The 17,458-nt window shown below is 35.0% G+C and overlaps 1 protein-coding gene across 5 annotated transcripts in view; it reads right to left on the reverse strand.

The window, feature by feature from the left end:
- Positions 1-17,458, reverse strand: part of LOC133645024 (protocadherin-1-like) — a 282,515-nt gene that overhangs the window by 171,901 nt on the left and 93,156 nt on the right. The gene's annotated exons all lie outside the window — the stretch shown is intronic.

A 17,458-nucleotide genomic window follows, 5' to 3' on the forward strand; every position in this document is an offset into this window, starting at 1 on the left:
ACAAACCAAAAAAAAGTTTCACAAACCAAAAAAAAATGTTTCGCAAACTCAAAAATGTTTTAAAAACAACAAACAATGATTCACACACTAAAAAAAAAAGGTTTCACAAACACACTAAAATATTCGCAAATGGAACAACTATTTTCTTCAAGTTCATACTTTTTTTTAGTTTGTGAAACATTGTTTGGTTGTAGAGTTTCACTCTTTAGTGTCAACTATCAAGTTTGGTTGTAGAGTTTCACTCCTTAGTGTCAACTATCAATTTTGGTTGTAGAACTCCCCTCCTTAGTGTCAACTATCAAGTTTGGTTGTAGAGTTTCACACCTTAGTGTCAACTATCAAGTTTGGTTGTAGAGTTCCCCTCTTTAGTGTCAACTATCAAATTTGGTTGTAGAGTATCACTCCATAGTATCAAATATCAAGTTTGGTTGTAGAGTTTCACTCCTGTCAACTATCAAGTTTGGTTGTAGAGTTTCACTCCTGTCAACTATCATGTTTGGTTGCGCCATCTAGTTGTAAATGGTGCAAGGCAAGAGCGCGAACACCACACCACCTTAGCTCACCCTTTAGAGCACAGCTGTCACTTCCTGCCACTAAACCTACAGAAAATAGTTCTTCTATGTTTACATTTTCACACTATTTTCTTACACTTTATGAAGCATTTCTTACACATGTGTGCAGGTTATGTGTGTTCAATCAAGTAGGTGATACACACGATCGACACTGATCGATATCAGCTGATATCAAACAGTATCGCCCAGCACTATTTTGATCCCCATGTCGTCATCATAGTTCCATCATTCAGAACACATCCTGCCTGAGGATTCTCCCTCAATGGCAGGACGCGTCTACTTCCTGGACCCACTCATCCGGCTCCTTTAAGGACAGGCAGGAAGTGACGTCATGGCTTCCTGCGCTGTGATGTAGGAGGACGAGTGCGTGGGCGATGGTGGGAGCGCTGAAGGCATCTCCTACTCACGTCGGCCAGGAAGGAAGACGAGCACAATGCACCACAACAGAGGGGGGGGGGGGGGGAAACAGGCGCGCCTGTCCTGCTGAGGGGGAATCCCTGCTTGCACACACACATTTGTGTCTTCTGACCTTCTTGAGACATGAGAAAAATACCTCTATAGGACCAGCCTGTCTAGATATATAAAGATGAGTATTTACAATATTAATAATATATACATACTATGCAAATATATAAAGATGTGTATTTACAACATTGAAGCAGCGACCCAGAAAGGGACAAGCGGTAGAAATGGATGGATGGGATAATATATACATACTATGCAAATATAAAAAAGCTTGTTGTGAAAAATGAGTTGGAATTTCACAAGAAAAAGTTAGAATTTTGGCAGTATTATAATAAAAGTCGTCATTTTACAAGAAAAACTGAACATTTGTGCAATATTATGATAAAAGTTGGATTTTTACTAAATAACAGTCGCAATTTTACAAGAAAAGCTTAACATTTTGGCAATTTTATGACAAGAGTCGTCATTTTACTCGACAAAAGTCACAATTTTATAAAGAAAACTTTAAAATGTTGGCAATATTATAATAATAATCGAAATTTTGCCTGGCAAAATTATGACAAAAGTCGTAAATTTTACTCAAAAAATGTCACTATTTTAGAAGGACAACAAAAAAAATTGGCAACATTGTGATAAGTCAAATTTGTATATGACAAATGTCACCATTTTGCATTAAAAAGTAATAATTTTACATCAAAAAGTAATAATTTTAGGAGAACATATTGCAATATTACAGAAACAGAAAGAATGAGAGAAATTGTTCCCAATTTTATAAGAAAAAAGTTGACACATTGTGAGAAAAAGACTGATTTTAGTTAAATGTTTTGTTCATAATTGTTTTTTAATCGTCTTTATTTACTTCGAGTTATTACAGTATGTCTCTATATACGTATTTATTTTATTTTTTTAATTACATTTTTGCCGAAGGGGGCGCATTCTTGTATTTGTTACCTTCTTGAGACGTGAGAAAAATGCCTCCCTCTTTAGGACCAGCCTTTCTAGATATATAAAGAAGTGTATTTACAACATGAATAATATATACATACTATGCACATATAAAAAAGCTTGTTGTGAAAAATGAGTTGGAATTTCACAAGAAAAAGGTCACAATTTCACAAGAAAAAGTTAGAATTTTGGCAGTATTATAATAAAAGTCGTCATTTTACAAGAAAAACTGAACATTTGTGCAATATTATGATAAAAGTTGGATTTTTACTAAATAACAGTCGCAATTTTACAAGAAAAGCTTAACATTTTGACAATTTTATGACAAGAGTCGTCATTTTACTCGACAAAAGTCACAATTTTATAAGAAAACTTTGAAATGTTGGCAATATTATAATAATAATCGAAATTTTGCCTGGCAAAATTATGACAAAAGTCGTAAATTTTACTCAAAAAATGTCACTATTTTAGAAGGACAACAAAAAAAATTGGCAACATGGTGATAAGTCAAATTTGTATATGACAAATGTCACCATTTTGCATTAAAAAGTAATAATTTTACATCAAAAAGTAATAATTTTAGGAGAACATATTGCAATATTACAGAAACAGAAAGAATATGAGAAATTGTTCCCAATTTTATAAGAAAAAAGTTGACACATTGTGAGAAAAAGACTGCTTTTAGTTACATTTTTTGTTCATAATTGTTTTTTAATCGTCATTATTTACTTCGAGTTATTACAGTATGTCTCTATATACATATTTATTTTATTTTTTTTATTACATTTTTGCCGAAGGGGGCGCATTCTTGTATTTGTTACCTTCTTGAGACCTGAGAAAAATGCCTCCCTCTTTAGGACCAGCCTTTCTAGATATATAAAGAAGTGTATTTACAACATGAATAATATATACATACTATGCACATATAAAAAAGCTTGTTGTGAAAAATGAGTTGGAATTTCACAAGAAAAAGTTAGAATTTTGGCAGTATTATAATAAAAGTCGTCATTTTACAAGAAAAACTGAACATTTGTGCAATATTATGATAAAAGTTGGATTTTTACTAAATAACAGTCGCAATTTTACAAGAAAAGCTTAACATTTTGGCAATTTTATGACAAGAGTCGTCATTTTACTCGACAAAAGTCACAATTTTATAAGAAAACTTTAAAATGTTGGCAATATTATAATAATAATCGAAATTTTGCCTGGCAAAATTATGACAAAAGTCGTAAATTTTACTCAAAAAATGTCACTATTTTAGATGAACAACAAAAAAAAATGGCAATCTTGTGATAAGTCAATTTTGTATATGACAAATGTCACCATTTTGCATTAAAAAGTAATAATTTTACATCAAAAAGTAATAATTTTAGGAGAACATATTGCAATATTACAGAAACAGAAAGAATGAGAGAAATTGTTTCCAATTTTATAAGAAAAAAGTTGACACATTGTGAGAAAAAGACTGCTTTTAGTTAAATTTTTTGTTCATAATTGTTTTTTAATCGTCTTTATTTACTTCGAGTTATTACAGTATGCCTCTATATACATATTTATTTTATTTTTTTGAATTAATTTTGGCCAAAGGGGGCGCATTTCAATGTCTTACGCACACTTGTTATTTCATATGTTGGCCAGAGGGGGAGCACTTTTAAAAGCGACACACATTCAATTTGAAACATCCCTTCTTTTTGGGACCACCCTCATTTTGATAGATGTCACCAGCAGGGGTGCAAATTAAATCTCTATTTTTGTGTTTTTCTGATGTTCTTAAGGCCGATGACAAAGGAGTCAGGGACCACAGATGGCCCCTGTGCCAGTCGTAAAATCTGCTTTTTTCGGGGATGAATAGGGAAGTCCTTCTTTATCTTGTTTTATCATATATTGCTGCCTTTGCACCTGTCAATGTTTACTTTTGTACGCACATTAAATCAACCAAAAAAATCCTGACTTTGGAGCAATGTTCACGGACTCTAGTATTTGGCTCTCTATTAGATGCAATGTTATTGGAGCATGATTTATGTCATCACTTGTTCACACCTCCTCATATGGAAGACACTTTTCCTTCTTCATGTCTCAAGAACACACACACACACACACACACACACACACACACACACACACACACACACACACACACACACACACACACACACACACACACACACACACACACACACACACACACACACACACACACACACAGAGGATGGATGGTCCCGCGTCCACCAATCAGTCTGATGGGATGTTTGGCCCCCGGCGAACTTCCTCTGCCAACTTTTTAATGTATTTATTTATTCGCTTTATTGTCGGCGCCGAGCGCTCGCAGCACGCGGTGGATAACATCTGCGTGCACGCGTCCCAGCGCCATCAAGGGGGAATCAGACAGGCGGCTTCTTTTTCTGTTAGCCGCCATCATCACTTCTCGACGTGTCAGTCTTATCGATGAGCCACCGCCAGCTGGCGGACGCAGGAAGAGCGGCGCGATTAATAAAGCCTGGCAGGCCCCGCCCACTTGGTTCCTTCAAAGTCTGGTTTGACGCAGCGTCGACTGGAGGAACGTTCCTCATAGTTCCAAGAGTGCACCACTTCCTGGTTTGCACTAAAGGCAACATATGTAAATCATGTGCCGGTTGAAGTTGTTGTTTACTGTTTGCACAAAAAACACTCCTGACACATGCTAACTTTTATTAGCTTATTTTGCAACCGGAAACCTCAACTTGATACTTGACGCATAACAGAACAACATGATCCATGCATGAAGAACAACATGATCCATGCATGAAGAACAACATGATCCATGCATGAAGAACAACATGATCCATGCATGAAGAACAACATGATCCATGCATGAAGAACAACATGATCCATTACGGAGAACAACATGATCCATGCATGGAGAACAACATGATCCATGCATGAAGAACAACATGATCCATGCATGAAGAACAACATGATCCATGCATGAAGAACAACATGATCCATGCATGAAGAACAACATGATCCATTACGGAGAACAACATGATCCATGCATGGAGAACAACATGATCCATGCATGAAGAACAACATGATCCATGCATGAAGAACAACATGATCCATGCATGAAGAACAACATGATCCATTACGGAGAACAACATGATCCATGCATGGAGAACAACATGATCCATGCATGAAGAACAACATGATCCATGCATGAAGAACAACATGATCCATGCATGAAGAACAACATGATCCATTACGGAGAACAACATGATCCATGCATGGAGAACAACATGATCCATGCATGAAGAACAACATGATCCATGCATGAAGAACAACATGATCCATGCATGAAGAACAACATGATCCATGCATGAAGAACAACATGATCCATGCATGAAGAACAACATGATTCATGCATGAAGAACAACATGATCCATGCATGAAGAACAACATGATCCATGCATGGAGAACAACATGATCCATGCATGAAGAACAACATGATCCATGCATGGAGAACAACATGATCCATGCATGAAGAACAACATGATCCATACATGGAGAACAACATGATCCATGCATGGAGAACAACATGATCCATGCATGAAGAACAACATGATCCATGCATGAAGAACAACATGATCCATGCATGAAGAACAACATGATCCATGCATGGAGAACAACATGATCCATGCATGAAGAACAACATGATCCATGCATGGAGAACAACATGATCCATGCATGAAAAACAACATGATCCATTCATGAAGAACAACATGAACCATGAAGAACAACATGATCCATGCATGAAGAACAACATGATCCATGCATGAAAAACAACATGATCCATGCATGGAGAACAACATGATCCATGCATGAAGAACATGATCCATGCATGGAGAACAACATGATCCATGCATGAAGAACAACATGATCCATGCATGGAGAACAACATGATCCATGCATGAAGAACAACATGATCCATGCATGAAGAACAACATGATCCATGCATGAAAAACAACATGATCCATGCATGGAGAACAACATGATCCATGCATGAAGAACAACATGATCCATGCATGAAGAACAACATGATCCATGCATGAAGAACAACATGATCCATGCATGAAGAACAACATGATCCATGCATGAAGAACAACATGATCCATGCATGGAGAACAACATGATCCATGCATGAAGAACATGATCCATGCATGGAGAACAACATGATCCATGCATGAAGAACAACATGATCCATGCATGAAGAACAACATGATCCATGCATGGAGAACAACATGATCCATGCATGAAGAACAACATGATCCATGCATGAAGAACAACATGATCCATGCATGAAAAACAACATGATCCATGCATGGAGAACAACATGATCCATGCATGAAGAACAACATGATCCATGCATGAAGAACAACATGATCCATGCATGAAGAACAACATGATCCATGCATGGAGAACAACATGATCCATGCATGAAGAACATGATCCATGCATGGAGAACAACATGATCCATGCATGAAGAACAACATGATCCATGCATGGAGAACAACATGATCCATGCATGAAGAACAACATGATCCATGCATGAAGAACAACATGATCCATGCATGAAAAACAACATGATCCATGCATGGAGAACAACATGATCCATGCATGAAGAACAACATGATCCATGCATGAAGAACAACATGATCCATGCATGAAGAACAACATGATCCATGCATGAAGAACAACATGATCCATGCATGAAGAACAACATGATCCATGCATGAAGAACAACATGATCCATGCATGGAGAACAACATGATCCATGCATGGAGAACAACATGATCCATGCATGAAGAACAACATGATCCATGCATGAAGAACAACATGATCCATGCATGAAGAACAACATGATCCATGCATGGAGAACAACATGATCCATGCATGAAGAACAACATGATCCATGCATGAAGAACAACATGATCCATGCATGAAGAACAACATGAACCATGCATGAAGAACAACATGATCCATGCATGGAGAACAACATGATCCATGCATGAAGAACAACATGATCCATGCATGAAGAACAACATGATCCATGCATGAAGAACAACATGATCCATGCATGAAGAACAACATGATCCATGCATGAAGAACAACATGATCCATGCATGGAGAACAACATGATCCATGCATGAAGAACAACATGATCCATGCATGAAGAACAACATGATCCATGCATGAAGAACAACATAATCCATGCATGAAGAACAACATGATCCATGCATGAAGAACAACATGATCCATGCATGAAGAACAACATGATCCATGCATGAAGAACAACATGATCCATGCATGAAGAACAACATGATCCATGCATGGAGAACAACATGATCCATGCATGGAGAACAACATGATCCATGCATGGAGAACAACATGATCCATGCATGAAGAACAATATGCATGAAGAACAACATGATCCATGCATGAAGAACAACATGATCCATGCATGAAGAACAACATGATCCATTCACGGAGAACAACATGATCCATGCATGAAGAACATGATCCATGCATAAAGAACAACATGATCCATGCATGAAGAACAACATGATCCATGCATGAAGAACAACATGATCCATGCATGGAGAACAACATGATCCATGCATGAAGAACATGATCCATACATAAAGAACAACATGATCCATGCATGAAGAACAACATGATCCATGCATGAAGAACAACATGATCCATGCATGAAGAACAACATGATCCATGCATGGAGAACAACATGATCCATGCATGGAGAACAACATGATCCATGCATGGAGAACAACATGATCCATGCATGAAGAACAACATGATCCATGCATGAAGAACAACATGATCCATGCATGGAGAACAACATGATCCATGCATGAAGAACAACATGATCCATGCATGGAGAACAACATGATCCATGCATGAAGAACAACATGATCCATGCATGAAGAACAACATGATCCATGCATGAAGAACAACATGATCCATGCATGAAGAACAACATGATCCATGCATGAAGAACAACATGATCCATGCATGAAGAACAACATGATCCATGCATGAAGAACAACATGATCCATGCATGAAGAACAACATGATCCATGCATGGAGAACAACATAATCCATGCATAAAGAACAACATGATTCATGCATGAAGAACAACATGATCCATGCATGAAGAACAACATGATCCATGCATGAAGAACAACATGATCCATGCATGAAGAACAACATGATCCATGCACTAATTGCCACCAATTAAAGACCTCCAAAGTTGTGTTCCTGAAAGCATGATGTCATCAGTTCTTGTGTGGCGCTGAGATCACATGATCACATGATCACATGACCACGAGGGAGGAGGCGGAGTGTCACGTCCTTCTCGCCGTCTCGGGTGGAGGCAGGCGAGCGGCGAGTGGAATTTCAAAGAGGACGCAGACAAATGGAGTGTCAGCGAGCTGTGAATGACACCTTCATCCACGTTAGCGCCTTGCTGCACATGCACGTGCACGCCGCCTCCACGTGCACGTGCACGCCGCCTCCACGTGCACGTGCACGAGAGGCGGCGTAGCAGCCGGCATGGCAGCTGTTCTCCCCTGGCCCCTCCCCCCTGCGCAGGTAAAGGCGTGGGAGTCAAAGGTCGCCGTGTGCAAACAGGCTAATATTGACACGAGGTGGGAGGGGCTCCTGTCGGCCAATCAGGGAGGTCCTCGTCTCAACGTCTGAACAAGAAGGTTCATGAGTCATGTGACATGTGTGGTTAGCACCCGCTGACCAGACTACTTCCTGTTGGCAAACACTGGTCGTGGTCTTTGGGACGATGATGTCATCCACTTGACTTGATGATGTCATCCACTTGACTTCCTTCAATTTGATTGGCCCACTCGTTAGCATTCGGATGATAGCATGCTACCTTTTTCTGCTGACCCTTGCAAGGTAGTATTGTGAACCATTTTTTTCAGGGAGATGCCTCAGAATAACATATTATGGTACTTTAGCATGCTAACATTAGCATTTTAGCATTTTAACATTAGCATGCCAGCTTTTTTTGCTAACCCTTGCAAGCTAGCATTGTGAGCCATTTTTTTCAGGGAGACGCCTCAGAATAACATATTATGGTACTTTAGCATGCTAACATTAGCATTTTAGCATTTTAACATTGGCATGCTAGCTTTTTTGCTAACATTTGCAAGCTAGCATTGTGAGCCATTTTTTTCAGGGAGACGCCTCAGAATAACATATTATGGTTCTTGACAGATGTTACAGTTAGCATTTTAGCATTTTATCATAAGCATGCTAGCTTTTTTTGCTAACCCTTGCAAGGTAGCATTGTAAACCATTTTTTTCAGAGAGACGCCTCAGAATAACATATTATGGTATTTGACGGATGTTACAGTTAGCATTTTAGCCTTTTAACATTAGCATGCTAGCTTTTTTTTGCTAACCCTTGCAAGCTAGCCTTGTGAACCATTTTTTCAGGGAGACACCTCAGAATAACATATGGTACTTGACATATGTTAAAGTTAGCATATTAGCATGCTAACATTAGCATACTATCTTTTTTTGCTAGCCCTTGCAAGCTAGCATTGTGAACCATTTTTTTCAGGGAGACGCCTCAAAATAACATATTATGGTACTTGACGGATGTTACAGTTAGCATTTTAGCATGCTAACATTAGCATGCTAGCGTTTTTTGCAATCCCTTGCAAGCTAGCATTGTGAACCATTTTTTCAGGGAGACGCCTCAAAATAACATATTATGGTACTTGACAGATGTTACAGTTAGCATTTTAGCATTTTAACATTAGCATACTAGCTTTTTTTGCCAACCCTTGCAAGGTAGCATTGTAAACCATTTTTTTCAGAGACGCCTCAGAATAACATATTATGGTACTTGACAGATGTTACAGTTAGCATTTTAGCATTTTAACATTAGCATACTAGCTTTTTTTGCTAACCCTTGCAAGGTAGCATTGTAAACCATTTTTTTCAGAGAGACGCCTCAGAATAACATATAATGGTATTTGACGGATGTTACAGTTAGCATTTTAGCCTTTTAACATTAGCATGCTAGCTTTTTTTTGCTAACCCTTGCAAGCTAGCCTTGTGAACCATTTTTTCAGGGAGACTCTTCAGAATAACATATGGTACTTGACGGATGTTAGTTAGCATTCTAGCATGCTAACATTAACATTTTAGCATTTTAACATTAGCATGCTAGCTTTTTTTTGCTACTTTTGCAGGTATACACCAAGCTAGCATCCTGAAATTTTTTTTTGAGGGAGACGCCTCAGATTAACATATTATGGTACTTGACGGATGTTAAAGTTAGCATTTTATCATGCTAACATTAGCACTAGCTTTTCTTGCTATTTTTGCAGGTATACAACTCCTTCTCAAATATTTTGTTACTTGACAAATGATACTTTTTAGCATGTCAACGCTAATATACTAGCCTTGTTTAGCTAATTGTGTAGGTATACGCCTTAGTCATCCATCCATCCATCCATTCTCTACCGCTTATTCCCTTCGGGGTCGCGGGGGGTGCTGGAGCCTATCTCAGCTACAAAACGGGCGGAAGGCGGGGTACACCCTGGACAAGTCGCCACCTCATCATACTATATATAAACACACACACACACTCCATTGAGTTCTAAATGACATTGTTGGCTATACAACTGTATTCACACACACACACACACGCACACACACGCACACGCACACACACACACACACACACACACACACACACACACACACACACACACACACACACACACACACACACACACACACACACACACACACACACACACACACACACACAGAAGAATGGCATCGTGTGTGCGTGCTGATGTGCTGACTCGTCATGTTGTCATAGAAATGTTTCAACTGTCAAAGCAGAAAAGGCTAAAAGTGCATTTTTTATTTTCAAGGACAAGTTTAGTCTCTCGAAACTGAGATTTTGGCGGGCTTCTTTTGTCTCTGACATGCCATCATTTCACCTGTGTGTGTGTGTGTGTGTGTGTGTGTGTGTGTGTGTGTGTGTGTGTGTGTGCGCAGGTGTGTGTGTGTATAAAGCTAACAGACGGACAAACAGTACAAAATGCAGCGAGGGGTGATTGTCAGTGTTTATTATGGATCACTGTCAGGCTAAGTTCTTGTCAAATAGTGCCCCCCCCCCCCTTTGGTGCAATGCCGTTGCACCCAGTTTAATTTCAAAATAAAATCAATTAAACCTGAAAAAAATGCTTTTTTTTGATTGTATGAAAGTAATTACATTTTTGTATTTCTAAATAAAATCAATTAAACCTGAAACAAATGCTTTTTTGGTTGTATAAAAATAATTACGTTTTTGTATTTCAAAATAAAATCAATTAAACCTGAAAAAATGCTTTTTTTTGATTGTATGAAAGTAATTACATTTTTGTATTACAAAATAAAATCAATTAAACCTGAAAAAAAAAAGCTTTTTGTATTGTTTAAGAAGAATAACCTTTTCGTATTTCAAAATAAAATCAATAAAACCTGAAAAATTTGTTTTTTGGTTGTATAAAAAGAATGACGTTTTTGTATTTCAAAATAAAATCAATTAAACCTGAAAAAAATAATTTTTTAATTGCATGAAAATAATTATATTTTTGTATTACAAAATACAGTCAATTAAACCTGAAAAAAATGCTTTTTTGGTTGTATAAAAATAATTACGTTTTTGTATTTCAAAATAAAATCAATTAAACCTGAAAAAAATGCTTTTTTTGATTGTATGAAAGTAATTACATTTTTGTATTTCAAAATAAAATCAATTAAACCTGAAACAAATGCTTTCTTGGTTGTATAAAAATAATTACGTTTTTGTATTTCAAAATAAAATCAATTAAACCTGAAAAAATGCTTTTTTTTGATTGTATGAAAGTAATTACATTTTTGTATTACAAAATAAAATCAATTAAACCTGAAAAAAAAATGCTTTTTGTATTGTATAAGAAGAATAACCTTTTGGTATTTCAAAATAAAATCAATTAAACCTGAAAAAATTGTTTTTTGGTTGTATAAAAAGAATGACGTTTTTGTATTTCAAAATAAAATCAATAAAACCTGAAAAAAATGCTTTTTTAATTGTATGAAAATAATTATATTTTTGTATTACAAAATACAATCAATTAAACCTGAAAAAAAATGCTTTTTTGGTTGTATAAAAATAATTACGTTTTTGTATTTCAAAATAAAATAAATTAAACCTGAAAAAATGCTTTTTTGATTGTATGAAAGTAATTACATTTTTGTATTACAAAATAAAATTAATTAAACCTGAAACAAATGCTTTCTTGGTTGTATAAAAATAATTACGTTTTTGTATTTCAAAATAAAATCAATTAAACCTGAAAAAATGCTTTTTTTTGATTGTATGAAAGTAATTACATTTTTGTATTACAAAATAAAATCAATTAAACCTGAAAAAAAAATGCTTTTTGTATTGTATAAGAAGAATAACCTTTTGGTATTTCAAAATAAAATCAATTAAACCTGAAAAAATTGTTTTTTGGTTGTATAAAAAGAATGACGTTTTTGTATTTCAAAATAAAATCAATAAAACCTGAAAAAAATGCTTTTTTAATTGTATGAAAATAATTATATTTTTGTATTACAAAATACAATCAATTAAACCTGAAAAAAAATGCTTTTTTGGTTGTATAAAAATAATTACGTTTTTGTATTTCAAAATAAAATAAATTAAACCTGAAAAAATGCTTTTTTGATTGTATGAAAGTAATTACATTTTTGTATTACAAAATAAAATTAATTAAACCTGAAACAAATGCTTTCTTGGTTGTATAAAAATAATTACGTTTTTGTATTTCAAAATAAAATCAATTAAACCTGAAAAAATTATTTTTTTTTGATTGTATGAAAGTAGTTACATTTTTGTATTACAAAATAAAATCAATTAAACCTAAAAAAAAAAAAACTTTTTGTATTGTTTAAGAAGAATAACCTTTTGGTATTTCAAAATAAAATCAATTAAACCTGAAAAATTTGTTTTTTGGTTGTATAAAAAGAATGACGTTTTGGTATTTCAAAATAAAATCAATTAAACCTGAAAAAAAATACTTTTTTAATTGCATGAAAATAATTATATTTTTGTATTACAAAATACAATCAATTAAACCTGAAAAAAATGCTTTTTTGGTTGTATAAAAATAATTACGTTTTTGTATTTCAAAATAAAATCAATTAAACCTGAAAAAATGCTTTTTTTGATTGTATGAAAGTAATTACATTTTTGTATTACAAAATAAAATTAATTAAACCTGAAAAAAATGCTTTTTTGGTTGTATAAAAATAATTACGTTTTTGTATTTCAAAATAAAATCAATTAAACCTGAAAAAATGCTTTTTTGATTGTATGAAAGTAATTACATTTTTGTATTACAAAATAAAATCAATTAAACCTGAAAAAAATGCTTTTTGGATTGCATAAGAAGACTAAAATGTTTGTATTTCAAAATAAAACCAATTAAACCTCTTAAAAAAAAGTTTTTTTGATTGTAGTAAAATAATTTAATTTTTGTATTTAAAAATAAAATCAAATAACCTTGAAAAAAAATGCTTTTTGGATTGTATAGGAAAAATAACATTTTCGAGTTTCAAAATAAAATCAATTACACCTGAAAAAAATGCTTTTTTGGTTGTATAAAAAGAATGACGTTTTTGTATTTCAAAATATAATCACTTAAACCTGAAAAAATGCTTCTTTGATTGTATGAAATTAATTACATTTTCGTATTTCAAAATAAAATCAAGTAAACCTGAAAAAAACGCTTTTTTTGATTGTATGAAAGTAATTACATTTTTGTATTACAAAATAAAATTAATTAAACCTGAAAAACAAAGCTTGTTGTATTGTATTAGAAGAATAACCTTTTCGTATTTCAAAATAAAATCAATTAAACCTGAAAAAAATGCTTTTTTAATTGTATGAAAATAATTATATTTTTGTATTACAAAATACAATCAATTAAACCTGAAAAAAATGCTTTTTGGATTGCATAAAAAGACTAAAATGTTTGTATTTCAAAATAAAACCAATTAAACCTCTTAAAAAAATGTTTTTTTGATTGTAGTAAAATAATTAAATTTTTGTATTTAAAAATAAAATAAAATAACCTTGAAAAAAAAAGCTTTTTGGATTGTATAGGAAAAATAACATTTTCGAGTTTCAAAATAAAATCAATTACACCTGAAAAAATGCTTTTTTGATTGTATGAAATTAATTACATTTTCGTATTTCAAAATAAAATCAAGTAAACCTGAAAAAAAAAAAACATTTTCGGATTGTATAAAAATAAAAAATAAATGTTCGTATTTCAAAATAAAACCGATTAAACCAATGTTTTTTGTTTTGCTTTTCAAAGACCATTTAGTGACGCTGGATGTGGCCTAAAATCTATAACAAAACATTGAGCCAAACGCACATGTTTCATATTAAAGGCATGGGAATCTAGCCCGCAGAGGAAGACTTTCAGAGTAAAAGCATGAAGATGATGACGTATCAGGGCCTGTTGGTGTTGTATGGAATGTGAAACTGATGCTAGAAAGTGCAGGTATCACAATCTGATCACCTGAGCAGGAATCAGAAATGACACACACACACACGCACACACACACACACACACACACACACACACACACACACACTGATTAGTGAGTCAGCGAGCGTTCATTCAGGTCTTGCCACATTCCTCTGGCTCTGCTCATGAGAACTGGTGTCGGCTGAGGACCATGAGAAAAATAAAAATAGTGCCACAACTTCCTGGACTTGATGTGAAAGTGAGAGTCAACCAAACTTGCTAGCGAGCTCACAGGCGCTAACATTAGCATCGCACGTCAAGATGATGGTGAGTCTAAGCAGGGGTGTCCTAACTTTTTACACACAGGGCCGCACTCTGAACAAAAAATAAAAAATTATATATATATATATATATATATATATATATATATATATATATAACTTTGTTATTTTTTGCAAATATTAGCTCATTTGGAATTGGATGCCTGCAACATGTTTCAAAAAAGCTGGCACAAGTGGCAAGAAAGACTGAGAAAGTTGAGGAATGCTCATCAAAAACTTATTTGGAACATCCCACAGGTGAACAGGCTAACTGGGAACAGGTGGGTGCCATGATTGGGTGTAAAAGCAGCTTCCATGAAATGCTCAGTCGATCACAAACAAGGACGGGGCGAGGGTCACCACTTTGTCAACAAATGCCTGAGCAAATTGTTTAAGAAACAACATTTCTCAACCAGCTATAGCAAGGAATTTAGGGATTTCAACCATCTACGCTCCGTAATATCATCAAAAGGTTCAGAGAATCTGGAGAAATCACCGCACGTAAGCCACGATATTATGAACCTTGGATCCCTCAGGCGGTACTGCATCAAAAAGCCGTATCAGTGTGTAAAGGATATCACCACATGGGCTCGGGAAGTCTTCAGAAAACCACCGTCAGTAACTACAGTCGGTCGCTGCATCTGCAAGTGCAAGTTAAGACTCTACTATGCAAAGCCAAAGCCATTTATCAACAACACCCGAGCTCATCTACGATGGACTAATGCAAAGTGGAAAAGTGTTCTGTGGCACTCGTACGCAGCGCAGACATGAGACAAACAGAAACTGGAGGATCTCAGGTTGGACCAACACAACCGGTTTAGGGTCCACGTCAACTCAACCGTGTGTGTGTGTGTGTGTGTGTGTGTGAGTGTGTGTGTGTGTGCGTGTGTGTGTGTGCTCTCATCATGAAAGATACGTCCTCTTCCCTTTATTGCCGGTCAGTGTCTTTTAAATGTTCATTCACTTCCCACAGAAGCGGCCCCGACATTAAAATTCCCTTTGCAGCACTAATGGCTATCATCCAGCCGTGGGGGGGTGGTGATGGGGGGATGGAGTGGGGGGTGGAGGAGGGAGAGAGAGAGAGAGAGAGAGAGAGGAAAACAGGACAAGACAAGCAGGGATTAAAGACATTTGTTTTCTCTCCTGCCAAATTAGTATTGAAGGCAGATAACCTAGACTACACACACACACACACACACACACACACACACACACACACACACACACACACACACACACACACACACACACACACACACACACACACACACACACACACACACACACACACACACACACACGCATACACACACACACACACACACACACACATACACACACATACACACACACACACACACACACACACACACATACACACATACATACACACACATACACACACACACACACACACACACACACAAGGATGTGGTTCTGCTCTTCTACACTGACAGTTCAAAGGATAAATATACAGATGATTATATATAAATATATATATATATGTACATATATGTATATACACATATATATATATATATATATATATATATATATATATATATATATATATATATATATATATATATATATATATATATATATATATATATATATTAGGGCTGCAACTAACGATTAATTTGATAATCGATTAATCTGTCGATAATTACTTCGATTAATCGATTAATAATCGGATAAAAGAGACAAACTACATTTCTATCCTATCCAGTATTTAATTGAAAAAAAAACCAGCATACTGGCACCATACTTATTTTGATTATTGTTTCTCAGCTGTTTGTACATGTTGCAGTTTATAAATAAAGGTTTATTAGAAAAAATAAAAAAAATAAAAATAAAAACTCTGCGCATGCGCATAGCATAGATCCAACAAATCGATCACTAAATTAATCGGCAACTATTTTAATAATCGATTTTAATCGATTTAATCGATTAGTTGTTGCAGCCCTAATATAAATATATATATATATATATATATATATATATATATATATATATATATATATATATATATATATATATATATATATATATATATATATATATATATATATATATATATATATATATATATATATATATATACATACACACACAAATATACATATATATGTATATATATACACATATATGTAAATACACACATAAATACACCTTTAGTAACAACGTGTACACCTCTAGTAACAACGTGTGCACCTCTAGTAACAACGTGTACACCTCTAGTAACAACGTGTACACCTCTAGTAACAACGTGTACACCTCTAGTAACAACATGTACACCTCTAGTAACAACGTGTGCACCTCTAGTAACAACGTGTACACCTCTAGTAACAACGTGTACACCTCTAGTAACAACGTGTACACCTCTAGTAACAACGTGTACACCTCTAGTAACAACGTGTGCACCTCTAGTAACAACGTGTGCACCTCTAGTAACAACGTGTGCACCTCTAGTAACAACGTGTACACCTCTAGTAACAACATGTACACCTTTAGTAACAACATGTACACCTTTAGTAACAATGTGTACACCTCTAGT

Source organism: Entelurus aequoreus, linkage group LG28, assembly GCF_033978785.1.
Source record: "Entelurus aequoreus isolate RoL-2023_Sb linkage group LG28, RoL_Eaeq_v1.1, whole genome shotgun sequence".
Lineage (NCBI taxonomy): Eukaryota > Metazoa > Chordata > Actinopteri > Syngnathiformes > Syngnathidae > Entelurus > Entelurus aequoreus.